Below are 14,635 nucleotides of genomic sequence, written 5' to 3' on the forward strand. Positions count from 1 at the left end.
TAGCATAGATAGGGACATTGGCCTCTTATTACACACACTAACGCTATATGGCACACATAGTGCTCTCAATATGTAATATAGCTCTTTCACATACCACACATCATATCATAGACAAGAACATTGTGCTATTCTTACACACACTTTTACTGTATAGCACACATGTTGCTATCTTACTACAATAGAGTCCTTTTACATGGCACACTTATAGCATAGACAGGGACATTGGGCTACACTTGTGCAATATAGCACACATAATAGCATAGGTAGAGACAATGGAATATCTTGACACGTTACTTGGCTACATATCACATATAGTAGGATGTACACAACTCCATAACAGGCAATGGGTAGCTATTCATAAGAGTGAGATGTTTCACTTGAGAGTTATTCATTGTAAGAATGAGACATGTTTACCTGAGATTCATCAAGTAAGTGTATGGGATGCTCTTGATAATGCTTTTTGCCCAATCGTTTCCAACAAATATCTTTCTTGTTTGGAGACACCCTACTGTGCTCTATCCAAAATGTAATAATTGTCTACTTCAATTCCTCCGATAAGGACCCAGCATTTCCAGACTTCCTTTTGCATAAGTTGAACCTCAGCGTACTTGACATAGGATCACTATCAAGTTTACCCAAAGCTGAATATAAATTCCTTGGATGAACATTTAATAGCTTTGCCACTTTATGTAGAGTAACACCTCTACCTTGGCTCCCATTATCATGCAGTAATCCATTCACCAGCATGCTAAATGTGATTCATTTTAAAAACATCTCGTCATCTGATTTTGGAATCTTTAATTCCTGTAAGGAGACCTTGAGTGCAGAAATAAGGCCATTTGCAGGAAGATACAAATCTTCACAGAATGGCAAGATTCTATCATCATTGAAAACACCTTGAAGAATTGCATTCTTATCTTCTTTCCTGTAACTATGCAACTGTCTCACAATGTGCTGAACAATATTTTGAATAGTATGTTGCTTCTTGTCTTCCTTTGTGTGTACATCGACGTCCTCCCTATGACAATCTTCCCTGACAATCTTCCGCTCCAATGTTGACGCTTGGCTGTACTTGCTTTCTTGCACAACATCGCTTTCTGTACTCACGTTTAGCCTGTGCTTCATACTTCCTCACTGCAATAATTTCATCCTCATTTAGACAAGCCTTTCTCTTGGAGTGCACCTGCGTATGAATGGTGTCTATTCCATGTGCCTCATCATAAAATCCATCGTCCACCATCGTGGAACAGTCTGCAGTAGTTTGAAATGAATGAAGTCGTACAAAACTTCCTGATTATAATAGTGAACTGAAATCCAGTTGTGCTGCATTGTTGAGTTCAAGAAGCTCCATTGCTGCTTGTGAGGAGGTATGAGCTGGAACCAAAGCAAGAGGAAGGGATCTCCATCATCCATATTCTGAACAGGAGAGTAGGAGAGAGAGAGAGAGAGAGAGAGAGAGAGAGAGAGAGAGAGAGAGAGAGAGAGAGAGAGAGAGAGAGAGAGAGAGAGAGAGAGAGAGAGAGAGAGAGAGAGATGGAGATGGGCATTGGAGGCCATCTGAGAGAGAGAGAGAGAGAGAGAGAGAGAGAGAGAGAAAGGGAGAGAGAGGGAGAGGTCCACGCGTGCTAACCGCTCCATGTCTTTCAATCCGAGTAGTGGAGTCGTGAAGTCAGTTATCTTACCTATATTCTTTTAAAAATTATTGACTTAAAAGCCCAGCTATGGTGCCATCCATAGCATCATACTTGGTGTCCATGGACACCAAGTATTTAGACACCATTCTATGCTTTCACCCTTGTTCCAAGCAGTTTAGTCAAAGTCAATGATCCAGTTTGGATTAAGGACGGGAAATCAACATAGAAAGACAAACACATGGGGTGGATAGCTTCACAATGGAGCTTAAAGTAACATGAGTACTATGAGGGTAACAGACAGATATGGGTGCCAAAACCTCAGGTACGGGTATATGAAGTGAAGTCAAGTCCCTCCCAAGAAAGAAGGCCCACAAGGTATCAACCTCGACAATATCCTAAGATACCTAAGAAGTATGTATGCAACAAAACAACATCAAAAGATGTTGAATTCTACCATAACTCTCAACAGGATACAAAACAAAGACAGATCTCAAAGAATGTTCCTCTTGGACAAGGATTCTACATAGGCTATACAAAGATTTGGCTACCAGTTAATCACAAGCCAACTGCAACTACACCGGACCTGCATGAAGATTCCAAGAACTCAACAAGACCTAGAACGAAGCAAAGTCAACAATGGAGATACAAGGTCCTCAAAAGCCAGATGCCAATAGTCAAGAGAGGCCTACAACAACATCAAAGACTCCTATCAACAGTCCTACTTGGAGAATCAAACAGATAATGGAGACTTTAAAGTCAGAGAAGGACAACCCAACCAATGAGAATGCCAATCCCTAAGTCTGTTTTAGGGTCTTCCTCTTTGAACTATTTTTGGCACTTTTGATGACTTTTTTGGACTTTTTTGACAAAATTTCTTTGCGGACTTTTGTTCACAATGGTCTCTACTACAGGCTGGAGAAGTTTTTGTCCAAAAATTCCTCAAAGGTACTGTTGGAATTAGGGTTGCAGAGAAACACACACAGCTTGGAGAAGACGAAGGAAGCTCAAGGCACACAATAGAGAGTGTGTTACTTAGTGTGCAATGGAAAGATAGATAGCCCTAGAGTGATGGGCGTATATACAATGCACGGGGGAAAAAACCTCCTAAAGAGGGAAAAAATGCCCCGGCGGTCCTAGTGTGTTCACACACATCACTACCACATGTATATGGTAACAAATCCCCCCTGGAGTGATGCGGTCAACGAGAGATGGCACATGAGTAAAGGGAAGTGCCATGCCCTGACACAGGATCAGTCCACAAAGGGGAGTAAGCCCAAAGCTTTGCGGAAAGCTTCAAGCTTCTCACGAGACAATGCCTTTGTGAAAAGATCTGCAAGGTTGTCCTGTGTTGGCACATAAGCCAAGCTGATCTCTCTTGCTGAGAGCCTCTCCCTGACATAGTGGTAATGCACCTCAATGTGCTTTGTGCGAGCATGAAAAACTGGGTTCCTCGCAACTTCCAATGCGCTCTGACTGTCAGTGTAGATAGTGTTGGCAGTGTCCTGTCCAACACCCAAGTCAGCCATAAGGCATCTGAGCCAGGTAGCTGTGAAGACTGCCCTGTACTCAGCCTCACAACTCGAAGTGGCCACAGTAGGTTGCTTCTTGCTCAACCATGATATACATGAACTGCCAAGCATGAAACAAAAACCACTTGTGGACACTCGCGTGTCAAAACAACCAGCCCAATCTGAGTCCGAAAAAGCATGTAAGTCTGGCGGCAATGATCCCCCCTTGGGATAAAACAAGCCAAGATGTAAAGTGCCACTAAGGTAGCGGAAAATCCTCTTGACAGCCTGCCAATGCTTAGACCCTGGGCTATGCATAAATCTGCTGACCTGCGAGACTGCAAACTGAATATCTGGCCTCGTGTTGCATACATAAATGAGGCAGCCAACAGCAGTTTGGTAAAGAGTGACATCAGCAGGATCGCCATCATCATGTAGACTCAACTTCAAACCTGTTTCCATGGGAGTGGCAATAGGTTTGCAATCCTCAAGTCCAAACTTACATAGCAATGTCTCTATGTAACTTTTCTGACACAAGGCAATACCACCATCACACTGCTTAAACTGTATACCCAAGTAATGATGCAACAACCCCAAATCTTTCATCTTGAAAGTAGCATTCAAATCAGCCTTAAATTCAGCAATATGTCTCTCATTTGGTCCAGTGATCAGCAAATCATCAACATAAAGAACCACAATGAGAAATACATCATCCTCACGCTTTACATACAATGTGCTTTCTGTTGGACTGCTACGAAAGCCTCGTTTAACCAAATGAGTGTCATCTTTCTCATACCAAGCACGAGGAGATTGCTTCAACCCATACAAAGCCTTCTTACATTTGCACACTTTGTCCTCTTGTCCTTTTATGACAAAACCGCGAGGCTGCGTTACATAAACTTCCTCAAATATGTCACCATTCAAGAAAGCAGTAACAATGTCTGATTGATGTACATCCCAACCAAAATGAGCTGCCAATGCACATAGAAAACGTACAGTAGTCATACGACAAGTGGGAGAAAAAGTCTCTTCATAATCTATGCCTTTTTGTTGTGCATAACCCTTTGCAACAAGTCGAGCCTTATGGCGATCGATCTCACCATCCGGCTTGCGTTTCAACTTGTAAACCCACTTCGTACCAATGGCCTTTATGCCAGGAGGCAAATCACATAAAGTCCATGTGTCATTCTCTATAAGTGCATCATATTCTGATTTCATGGCAGCAATCCAATTTTCTGAATTCTGTGCTTCATCAAAAGACAGAGGCTCCTCAACATCATGTAAACTAGACACAGCCAAAGCATAACAATCTGATGCATAAGATGCATGGCGAGAGCCTAAACGAGTACGACTAGATAAAGGTGCATCCAATTTACTGTCACGCAAAGTGTGCACCTGTTACCATATACATGTGGTAGTGATGTGTGTGAACACACTAGGACCGCCGGGGCATTTTTTCCCTCTTTAGGAGGTTTTTTCCCCCGTGCATTGTATATACGCCCATCACTCTAGGGCTATCTATCTTTCCATTGCACACTAAGTAACACACTCTCTATTGTGTGCCTTGAGCTTCCTTCGTCTTCTCCAAGCTGTGTGTGTTTCTCTGCAACCCTAATTCCAACAATTGGTATCAGAGCAGGTCACGTCCTCCCGGGCTTAGTCGCCAGCTGCTCCAGCACACGCCTGCTCACTTTCTCCGATTTCAGTGAGCTTTGGCAAGCGTTCGCAGGTCGACAAATATTTTGGGAGAACTCAAAGAGCTCGGTCTGCTCAGAATTTTGATTTGGGCTCATTTCGACCTCCGTTTCCACTACGGGCAGTACTGCACAGGTTATTTCGTCATTTTGTGCAGATTTTCTGTCAGTGCCGTTTTCTGCATAACAGGTGCCTTATAGTCTTCTACGGTTTGTGCTATATAGCACAAGTTGTTCCCGCTCCATTTCTCCTATTTTCGGGCAGTTTTCACATCAGGTGCAGCATTTACCATGGCTGACAACAACAACACAGATGTGTTCAAGATGTTTGCTGCTGAGGACAGGTTGGATGGGGACAACTACCCTATGTGGGCTTATATGATGCAACACGTTCTTGTGTCAAAAGGTGTCTGGAACATTGTGCAGGGCATTGATGTACGTCCTGGTTCTGAAGATGTAGGCGATATTGAGGATGTTGCAGGTCTTGCTGCAAGGATTGCAGCTGTTAGAGTTGTTTTGCCTACAGCAGAACAAGCTCGTTGGGATGTTAAGGATGCGCAGGCTCATGCATTGATTGCGTTGTCTGTGAAGCGCACCATTATTCCTCACATCCGTTCAGCAAAATCTGCAAAACAGGCTTGGGATATTCTAGCAGGTCTTTATGCAAGCCGCAATGAGGCTAAAATTGCTTTGCTGCGTAAAGAGCTAGAGTCGAAGATTATGCATGAGGAAGATGATATGGACACCTTCCTTGCTAGTGTCAAGGATATCAATGAGCAACTCATTTCTGCAGGTGAAGTCATTTCTGACAGTTCCCTTGTGCAGACTGTTCTTGATGCCTTACCAGATTCCTACCAGACTTTTGCTAGTACTTGGAGACTGATGACCCAAGGAAATCCTGAAGTTGTCAAGTTTGATGCATTATGCACATTGCTGTTGCAAGAGTCACTTTCTAGAAAAAACAGGACTAGGCAGCGTGCAGTTGAACAGGCTTTTATTGCTTCTCAAAGAAAGGGTGGTAACAGTAATGCAGCCACTTCTTATGGTTCTGCTGCGAGTGGCAAAAATTCTGTTCCTAATGCTTCTGCTGGCAGCACTTCGTCTGGCAATTCTGGTGATAAGGGCAAAAAGAAGATGCGTTGCCATTATTGTAAAGCCAATGATCACTTGATCAAGTCGTGTCCTAAGTTGAAGGCCAAAGAGGCTAAGAAGAAAGAGGGTGGTTCCACTGCAAATGCTGGTTCCACTACAAATGCAGCCATTGTTGAGTCTTCTGTGAAAGGAGATTGTGATGCTGATGTTGATGCAGAATGGGCTTTTAGCGCAGAGTGCACTTACAATCCTGCTGTCCATGATGCATGCTTGTCAGTTGCTGCAGATTCACATGTGTGGTATTTCGACAGTGGTGCTACAAAGCACATTACCTCACATCGTGAATTGTTTACCTCTCTCGAGTCTGTCCCTCATGGGAATTCAGTCACTTGTGCCAACAACGCCTCTTATCCAGTTCAGGGAGTTGGAAAGATTGTGCTCACTGCTGCTAATGGCAGTTCCTTCACACTTGTTGATGCACTTTATGTACCTGGGATCAAGAAGAATCTATTGTCTGTATCCGCACTTGCTAGACTTGGACTTGTAGTCAAATTTGTGGATGACAGATGTACAGTTCATGATCTCAGTTTTGGTGATGAAATTGTTGCATCTGGGCTTTTGTGCCGTGGGCTGTATAAGCTCACTTTGTATGACAAGTGTGGACAAAATTTTGCAAATGCTGTTGCAGATTCAAGGGCTATTTCAGATGCAAAACTTTGGCATGCACGTTTTGGTCATCTGAATTTTGCCAGTTTGCTGCGTTTGCAGAAATCTGATATGGTTGCTTCTTTGCCGCCTCTTGAAGCACCTATCAAACATGTTTGTGAAGGTTGTATTCTGGGTAAAATGCAGCGTTCTAAGTTTCCAAAGGATGGTTCAGTTAGGGCCACATGCAGGTTGCAGCTTGTGCATAGTGACGTTTGTGGGCCCATGCAAACTCCGTCCTTGGGCAATTACCTGTACTTCGTGACTTTCATTGATGATTACTCCAGGCATGCGTGGGTATTTCCGCTTAAAGCGAAGTCCGAAGTTTTTATGTGCTTCAAACAATTTTTGGCTATGGCTGAAAATGTCTCAAAATGTACTATGGGCACCCTCCGTTCCGATCGAGGGGGGGAGTATATGTCTCATGAATTTAATGCATTTCTGGCTAGTCGTGGGATAAAACACCAATGTACAGTGCCTTATACACCTCAGCAAAATGGTGTTGCTGAGAGGAAAAACAGGTCACTAACGGAAATGGCACGATGTATGGTCAAAAGTCAAGCTTTGCCGCATTCTTTTTGGCTTGAGGCCATCATGTGTGCCACTTATGTACTTAACAGGTGTCCTACGAAAGCTTTGCAGTCTATTACTCCATATGAAGCATGGCATGATAGAAAACCTTCTATTGAGCACATGCGTGTTTTTGGCTGTTTGGCATATGCTTTGGTGCCACAAGTGCAGCGCAGAAAATTGGATGATAAGGCTGTCAAATGTATTTTTGTTGGTTATAGTGCTGAAAGCAAAGGTTACAGGTTGTATCATCCGCAAACAAAACGTATTTTGGTTTCACGGGATGTAGTGTTTGTGGAAGATTCTGTTCAACCCTTGCTGTCATGTACTAGAGACAGTAATGTAAGCTCACAGGACATTTATGACACTTTGTTGCCTCTTTTCAGTGGTGGAAATACGAATGTAAGTTCCAATGAGGCAAATGTACAGCCTATGGGAGTTTCTGAAAATGTTTTAGAACAGCCTATTACTGATGCAGATGTACATGATGTACTTGATGAGGAAAGGGCTGAAAATGAGCAGGCTAGTAGTATGCCAAAATGGCTGGTGCATACTTTGCGTGACAGTAAATTGGATGCACCTTTATCTAGTCGTACTCGTTCAGGCTCTCGCCATGCATCTTATGCATCAGATTGTTATGCTTTGGCTGTGTCTAGTTTACATGATGTTGAGGAGCCTCTGTCTTTTGATGAAGCACAGAATTCAGAAAATTGGATTGCTGCCATGAAATCAGAATATGATGCACTTATAGAGAATGACACATGGACTTTATGTGATTTGCCTCCTGGCAAAAAGGCCATTGGTACCAAGTGGGTTTACAAGTTGAAACGCAAGCCGGATGGTGAGATCGATCGCCATAAGGCTCGACTTGTTGCAAAGGGTTATGCACAACAAAAAGGCATAGATTATGAAGAGACTTTTGCTCCCACTTGTCGTATGACTACTGTGCGTTTTCTATGTGCATTGGCAGCTCATTTTGGTTGGGATGTACATCAATCAGACATTGTTACTGCTTTCTTGAATGGTGACATATTTGAGGAAGTTTATGTAACGCAGCCTCGCGGTTTTGTCATAAAAGGACAAGAGGACAAAGTGTGCAAATGTAAGAAGGCTTTGTATGGGTTGAAGCAATCTCCTCGTGCTTGGTATGAGAAAGCTGACACTCATTTGGTTAAACGAGGCTTTCGTAACAGTCCAACAGAAAGCACATTGTATGTAAAGCGTGAGGATGATGTATTTCTCATTGTGGTTCTTTATGTTGATGATTTGCTGATCACTGGACCAAATGAGAGACATATTGCTGAATTTAAGGCTGATTTGAATGCTACTTTCAAGATGAAAGATTTGGGGCTGTTGCATCATTACTTGGGTATACAGTTTAAGCAGTGTGATGGTGGTATTGCCTTGTGTCAGAAAAGTTACATAGAGACATTGCTATGTAAGTTTGGACTTGAGGATTGCAAACCTATTGCCACTCCCATGGAAACAGGTTTGAAGTTGAGTCTACATGATGTTGGCGATCCTGCTGATGTCACTCTTTACCAAACTGCTGTTGGCTGCCTCATTTATGTATGCAACACGAGGCCAGATATTCAGTTTGCAGTCTCGCAGGTCAGCAGATTTATGCATAGCCCAGGGTCTAAGCATTGGCAGGCTGTCAAGAGGATTTTCCGCTACCTTAGTGGCACTTTACATCTTGGCTTGTTTTATCCCAAGGGGGGATCATTGCCGCCAGACTTACATGCTTTTTCGGACTCAGATTGGGCTGGTTGTTTTGACACGCGAGTGTCCACAAGTGGTTTTTGTTTCATGCTTGGCAGTTCATGTATATCATGGTTGAGCAAGAAGCAACCTACTGTGGCCACTTCGAGTTGTGAGGCTGAGTACAGGGCAGTCTTCACAGCTACGGTTGAGTGTGTATGGCTCAGACGCCTTATGGCTGACTTGGGTGTTGGACAGGACACTGCCAACACTATCTACACTGACAGTCAGAGCGCATTGGCAGTTGCGAGGAACCCAGTTTTTCATGCTCGCACAAAGCACATTGAGGTGCATTACCACTATGTCAGGGAGAGGCTCTCAGCAGGAGAGATCAGCTTGGCTTATGTGCCAACACAGGACAACCTTGCAGATCTTTTCACAAAGGCATTGTCTCGTGAGAAGCTTGAAGCTTTCCGCAAAGCTTTGGGCTTACTCCCCTTTGTGGACTGATCCTGTCCTCAGGGCATGGCACTTCCCTTTACTCATGTGCCAGCTCTCGTTCACCGCATCACTCCAGGGGGGATTTGTTACCATATACATGTGGTAGTGATGTGTGTGAACACACTAGGACCGCCGGGGCATTTTTTCCCTCTTTAGGAGGTTTTTTCCCCCGTGCATTGTATATACGCCCATCACTCTAGGGCTATCTATCTTTCCATTGCACACTAAGTAACACACTCTCTATTGTGTGCCTTGAGCTTCCTTCGTCTTCTCCAAGCTGTGTGTGTTTCTCTGCAACCCTAATTCCAACAGCACCAGCCATTTTGGCATACCTCTAGCCTGCTCATTTTCAGCCCTTTCCTCATCAAGTACATCATGTACATCTGCATCAGTAATAGGCTGTTCTAAAACATTTTCAGAAACCCCCATAGGCTGTACATTTGCCTCATTGGAACTTACATTCGTATTTCCACCACTGAAAAGAGGCAACAAAGTGTCATAAATGTCCTGTGAGCTTACATTACTGTCTCTAGTACATGACAGCAAGGGCTGAACAGAATCTTCCACAAATACTACATCCCGTGAAACCAGAATACGTTTTGTTTGCGGATGATACAACCTGTAACCTTTGCTTTCAGCACTATAACCAACAAAAATACATTTGACAGCCTTATCATCCAATTTTCTGCGCTGCACTTGTGGCACCAAAGCATATGCCAAACAGCCAAAAACACGCATGTGCTCAATAGAAGGCTTTCTAGCATGCCATGCTTCATATGGAGTAATAGACTGTAAAGCTTTCGTAGGACACCTGTTAAGTACATAAGTGGCACACATGATGGCCTCAAGCCAAAAAGAATGCGGCAAAGCTTGACTTTTGACCATACATCGTGCCATTTCCATTAGTGACCTGTTTTTCCTCTCAGCAACACCATTTTGCTGAGGTGTATAAGGCACTGTACATTGGTGTTTTATCCCACGACTAGCCAGAAATGCGTTAAATTCATGAGACATATACTCCCCCCCTCGATCGGAACGGAGGGTGCCCATAGTACATTTTGAGACAATTTCAGCCATAGCCAAAAATTGTTTGAAGCACATAAAAACTTCGGACTTCGCTTTAAGCGGAAATACCCATGCATGCCTGGAGTAATCATCAATGAAAGTCACGAAGTACAGGTAATTGCCCAAGGACGGAGTTTGCATGGGCCCACAAACATCACTATGCACAAGCTGCAACCTGCATGTGGCCCTAACTGAACCATCCTTTGGAAACTTAGAACGCTGCATTTTACCCAGAATACAGCCTTCACAAACATGTTTGACAGGTGCTTCAAGAGGCGGCAAAGAAGCAACCATATCAGATTTCTGCAAATGCAGCAAACTGGCAAAATTCAGATGACCAAAACGTGCATGCCAAAGTTTTGCATCTGAAATAGCCCTTGAATCTGCAACAGCATTTGCAAAATTTTGTCCACACTTGTCATACAAAGTGAGCTTATACAGCCCACGGCACAAAAGCCCAGATGCAACAATTTCATCACCAAAACTGAGATCATGAACTGTACATCTGTCATCCACAAATTTGACTACAAGTCCAAGTCTAGCAAGTGCGGATACAGACAAGAGATTCTTCTTGATCCCAGGTACATAAAGTGCATCAACAAGTGTGAAGGAACTGCCATTAGCAGCAGTGAGCACAATCTTTCCAACTCCCTGAACTGGATAAGAGGCGTTGTTGGCACAAGTGACTGAATTCCCATGAGGGACAGACTCGAGAGAGGTACAAAATTCACGATGTGAGGTAATGTGCTTTGTAGCACCACTGTCGAAATACCACACATGTGAATCTGCAGCAACTGACAAGCATGCATCATGGACAGCAGGATTGTAAGTGCACTCTGCGCTAAAAGCCCATTCTGCATCAACATCAGCATTACAATCTCCTTTCACAGAAGACTCAACAATGGCTGCATTTGTAGTGGAACCAGCATTTGCAGTGGAACCACCCTCTTTCTTCTTAGCCTCTTTGGCCTTCAACTTAGGACACGACTTGATCAAGTGATCATTGGCTTTACAATAATGGCAACGCATCTTCTTTTTGCCCTTATCACCAGAATTGCCAGACGAAGTGCTGCCAGCAGAAGCATTAGGAACAGAATTTTTGCCACTCGCAGCAGAACCATAAGAAGTGGCGGCATTACTGTTACCACCCTTTCTTTGAGAAGCAATAAAAGCCTGTTCAACTGCACGCTGCCTAGTCCTGTTTTTTCTAGAAAGTGACTCTTGCAACAGCAATGTGCATAATGCATCAAACTTGACAACTTCAGGATTTCCTTGGGTCATGAGTCTCCAAGTACTAGCAAAAGTCTGGTAGGAATCTGGTAAGGCATCAAGAACAGTCTGCACAAGGGAACTGTCCGAAATGACTTCACCTGCAGAAATGAGTTGCTCATTGATATCCTTGACACTAGCAAGGAAAGTGTCCATATCATCTTCCTCATGCATAATCTTCGACTCTAGCTCTTTACGCAGCAAAGCAATTTTAGCCTCATTGCGGCTTGCATAAAGACCTGCTAGAATATCCCAAGCCTGTTTTGCAGATTTTGTTGAACGGATGTGAGGAATAATGGTGCGCTTCACAGACAACGCATCGAACGAGCTTGTTCTGCCATAGGCAAAACAACTCTAACAGCTGCAATCCTTGCAGCAAGACCTGCAACATCCTCAACATCGCCTACATCTTCAGAACCAGGACGTACATCAATGCCCTGCACAATGTTCCAGACACCTTTTGACACAAGAACATGTTGCATCATATAAGCCCACATAGGGTAGTTGTCCCCATCCAACCTGTCCTCAGCAGCAAACATCTTGAACACATCTGTGTTGTTGTTGTCAGCCATGGTAAATGATGCACCTGATGTGAAAACTGCCCGAAAATAGGAGAAATGGAGCGGAAACAACTTGTGCTATATAGCACATACCGTAGAAGACTATAAGGCACCTGTTATGCAGAAAACGGCACTGACAGAAAATCTGCACAAAATGACGAAATAGCCTGTGCAGTACTGCCCGTAGTGGAAACGGAGGCCGAAATGAGCCCAAATCAAAATTCTGAGCAGACCGACCTCTCCGAGCCTGCCCAAAATATTTGTCGACCTGCGAACGCTCGCCAAAGCTCACTGAAATCGGAGAAAGTGAGCAGGCGTGTGTTGGAGCAGCTGGCGACTAAGCCCGGGAGGACGTGACCTGCTCTGATACCAATTGTTGGAATTAGGGTTGCAGAGAAACACACACAGCTTGGAGAAGACGAAGGAAGCTCAAGGCACACAATAGAGAGTGTGTTACTTAGTGTGCAATGGAAAGATAGATAGCCCTAGAGTGATGGGCGTATATACAATGCACGGGGGAAAAAACCTCCTAAAGAGGGAAAAAATGCCCCGGCGGTCCTAGTGTGTTCACACACATCACTACCACATGTATATGGTAACAGGTACATGGATCGCGATCCATGTTCCACCACTTTTGGATCTAAATTTTTGGTGTGGTGATAGCTTGTGATGTTTGTAGCTTGCTCCAAAAATCTTTTTGAATTTGAATTGGTTTTGCCCAACCAAAATTGACTTCTACAGCCTGCTCTGACAATTTTGACAATGTTCTATTTTTGGCACTTTTGACCACTTTTTGCAACTTTTTTGCATATGGTTCTTTTGGGAAAGTGGTTCCAAATGGTACCAGCTAGCTACTGCTCAAATCTCAACCAAAAAAATTTCACATTTTTTTCATGAGGAACATGGATCGCGATCCATGTTTGGAAGCCAAATTGACTTTTCTTGGTTCGATTAGAATCAGCATGTTTACTAGATGCTATGGTATCAAAAGTTTTGGATTTGGACTAGTTTTGGTCATTCAAAAGAAAGCTTTTTGGTACTAACATAATGTCAAAACTCAGGGAAGTGATGCGGATGGGGCACGGAGACTCTTTGAGATTGTCAATCTCAAAAAGTGAACCTTAACAGGCAAACACAACAACTCTACAAGCAAACCAACACTCAATGATCAGGGAAATCTGCCTATGTCCTTTCTCATAGCTCTAGGTCATCACGCCATTTCGGTACTCGAATGGACTCGAAATGCAACAAAACTTTAGGAGGAGCTCTAGGACACCTAGGGGTACTATCCTACCAAGTCTAGTTGAAATCTGACAAGGTACCAAAATCACGATTCATCATGGAAAAGGTCCTAAAAATTGCAACAGATCAGTCCATAAAGGTTTCCCTATGGTCTAGAAACACTCTCCTATGGTCAAAACGACTAAAAACAATGATTTAAGCACTCAAATATGACGATTAGGCTCACAAATGCGTAGACGTGTGAACCACAACAAAACTGACAGTGCTTACACTTGAATGAAAGAGAAAATAAAGAGGAACACAATGCAAGTTTCGGAATTGAAAACTGATTACCCAATCGTTAAAAAAGTTGGAGTAGCTTTGTAGCTTGAGCGTACGTTTTTAGAGCTCCCTTCTTCCCTAAAGATAAGCCTCTTTTCACATTAAAGCTATTGACCTTTATACCTAGGGCATTCTAAATGGCCAGTGTGACTGACTCACATGGACCTTTACAATTGCAAGACAAAATTACAACACAGGGAATTGACTGCTACTCTAGAATTAGGATTTACACAAAGTATTACTACACTAGCTTGGTAAACTAATAGAGTACAAATGTGGTGTTTGGCTACATGTCCGACCAGTTGGGCGTACATTTGATCTATCCTCAAACATTCCCCCCTTCCTAAATTGTGTCGTCCCTTGACACGACCTTGTGCAGTCTTGTCATAGGCTTGTCTTCAGCTTTGTCTTCAAGGTTGGTCTTCAGCATGGGAAGTGCTTTGTCGTTGATGATGCTCTCCCCTTCCGTGAGTGATTCATATCTGCCATGTTGTTGATACGTGACTTTTCTTTGATCATCGAGGAAACTTTTCTTCTTGTTGTGCATTCGTCTATATGTTGCCAATCTTAGCTGTCGTAAAGATGGATGTTGATGTGTCTGATCTTGTAGAACTAATCCTCTTTGTGGCATGGACTTTATGATGGATTTTCTTTCAAGGTCCACTCCAATTTGAGTTTTCCACAATAGGTAGCCGATGTTGAAGCACTGTGTTAGCTACGTATGGTTATTGTGGATAGCTTGCTTACTGAATTTTTCATTGCTTGTCGTTGTA

Source organism: Adiantum capillus-veneris, chromosome 5 (genome assembly GCF_014529385.1).
Source record: "Adiantum capillus-veneris isolate H3 chromosome 5, ASM1452938v2, whole genome shotgun sequence".
NCBI classification, from domain to species: domain Eukaryota; kingdom Viridiplantae; phylum Streptophyta; class Polypodiopsida; order Polypodiales; family Pteridaceae; genus Adiantum; species Adiantum capillus-veneris.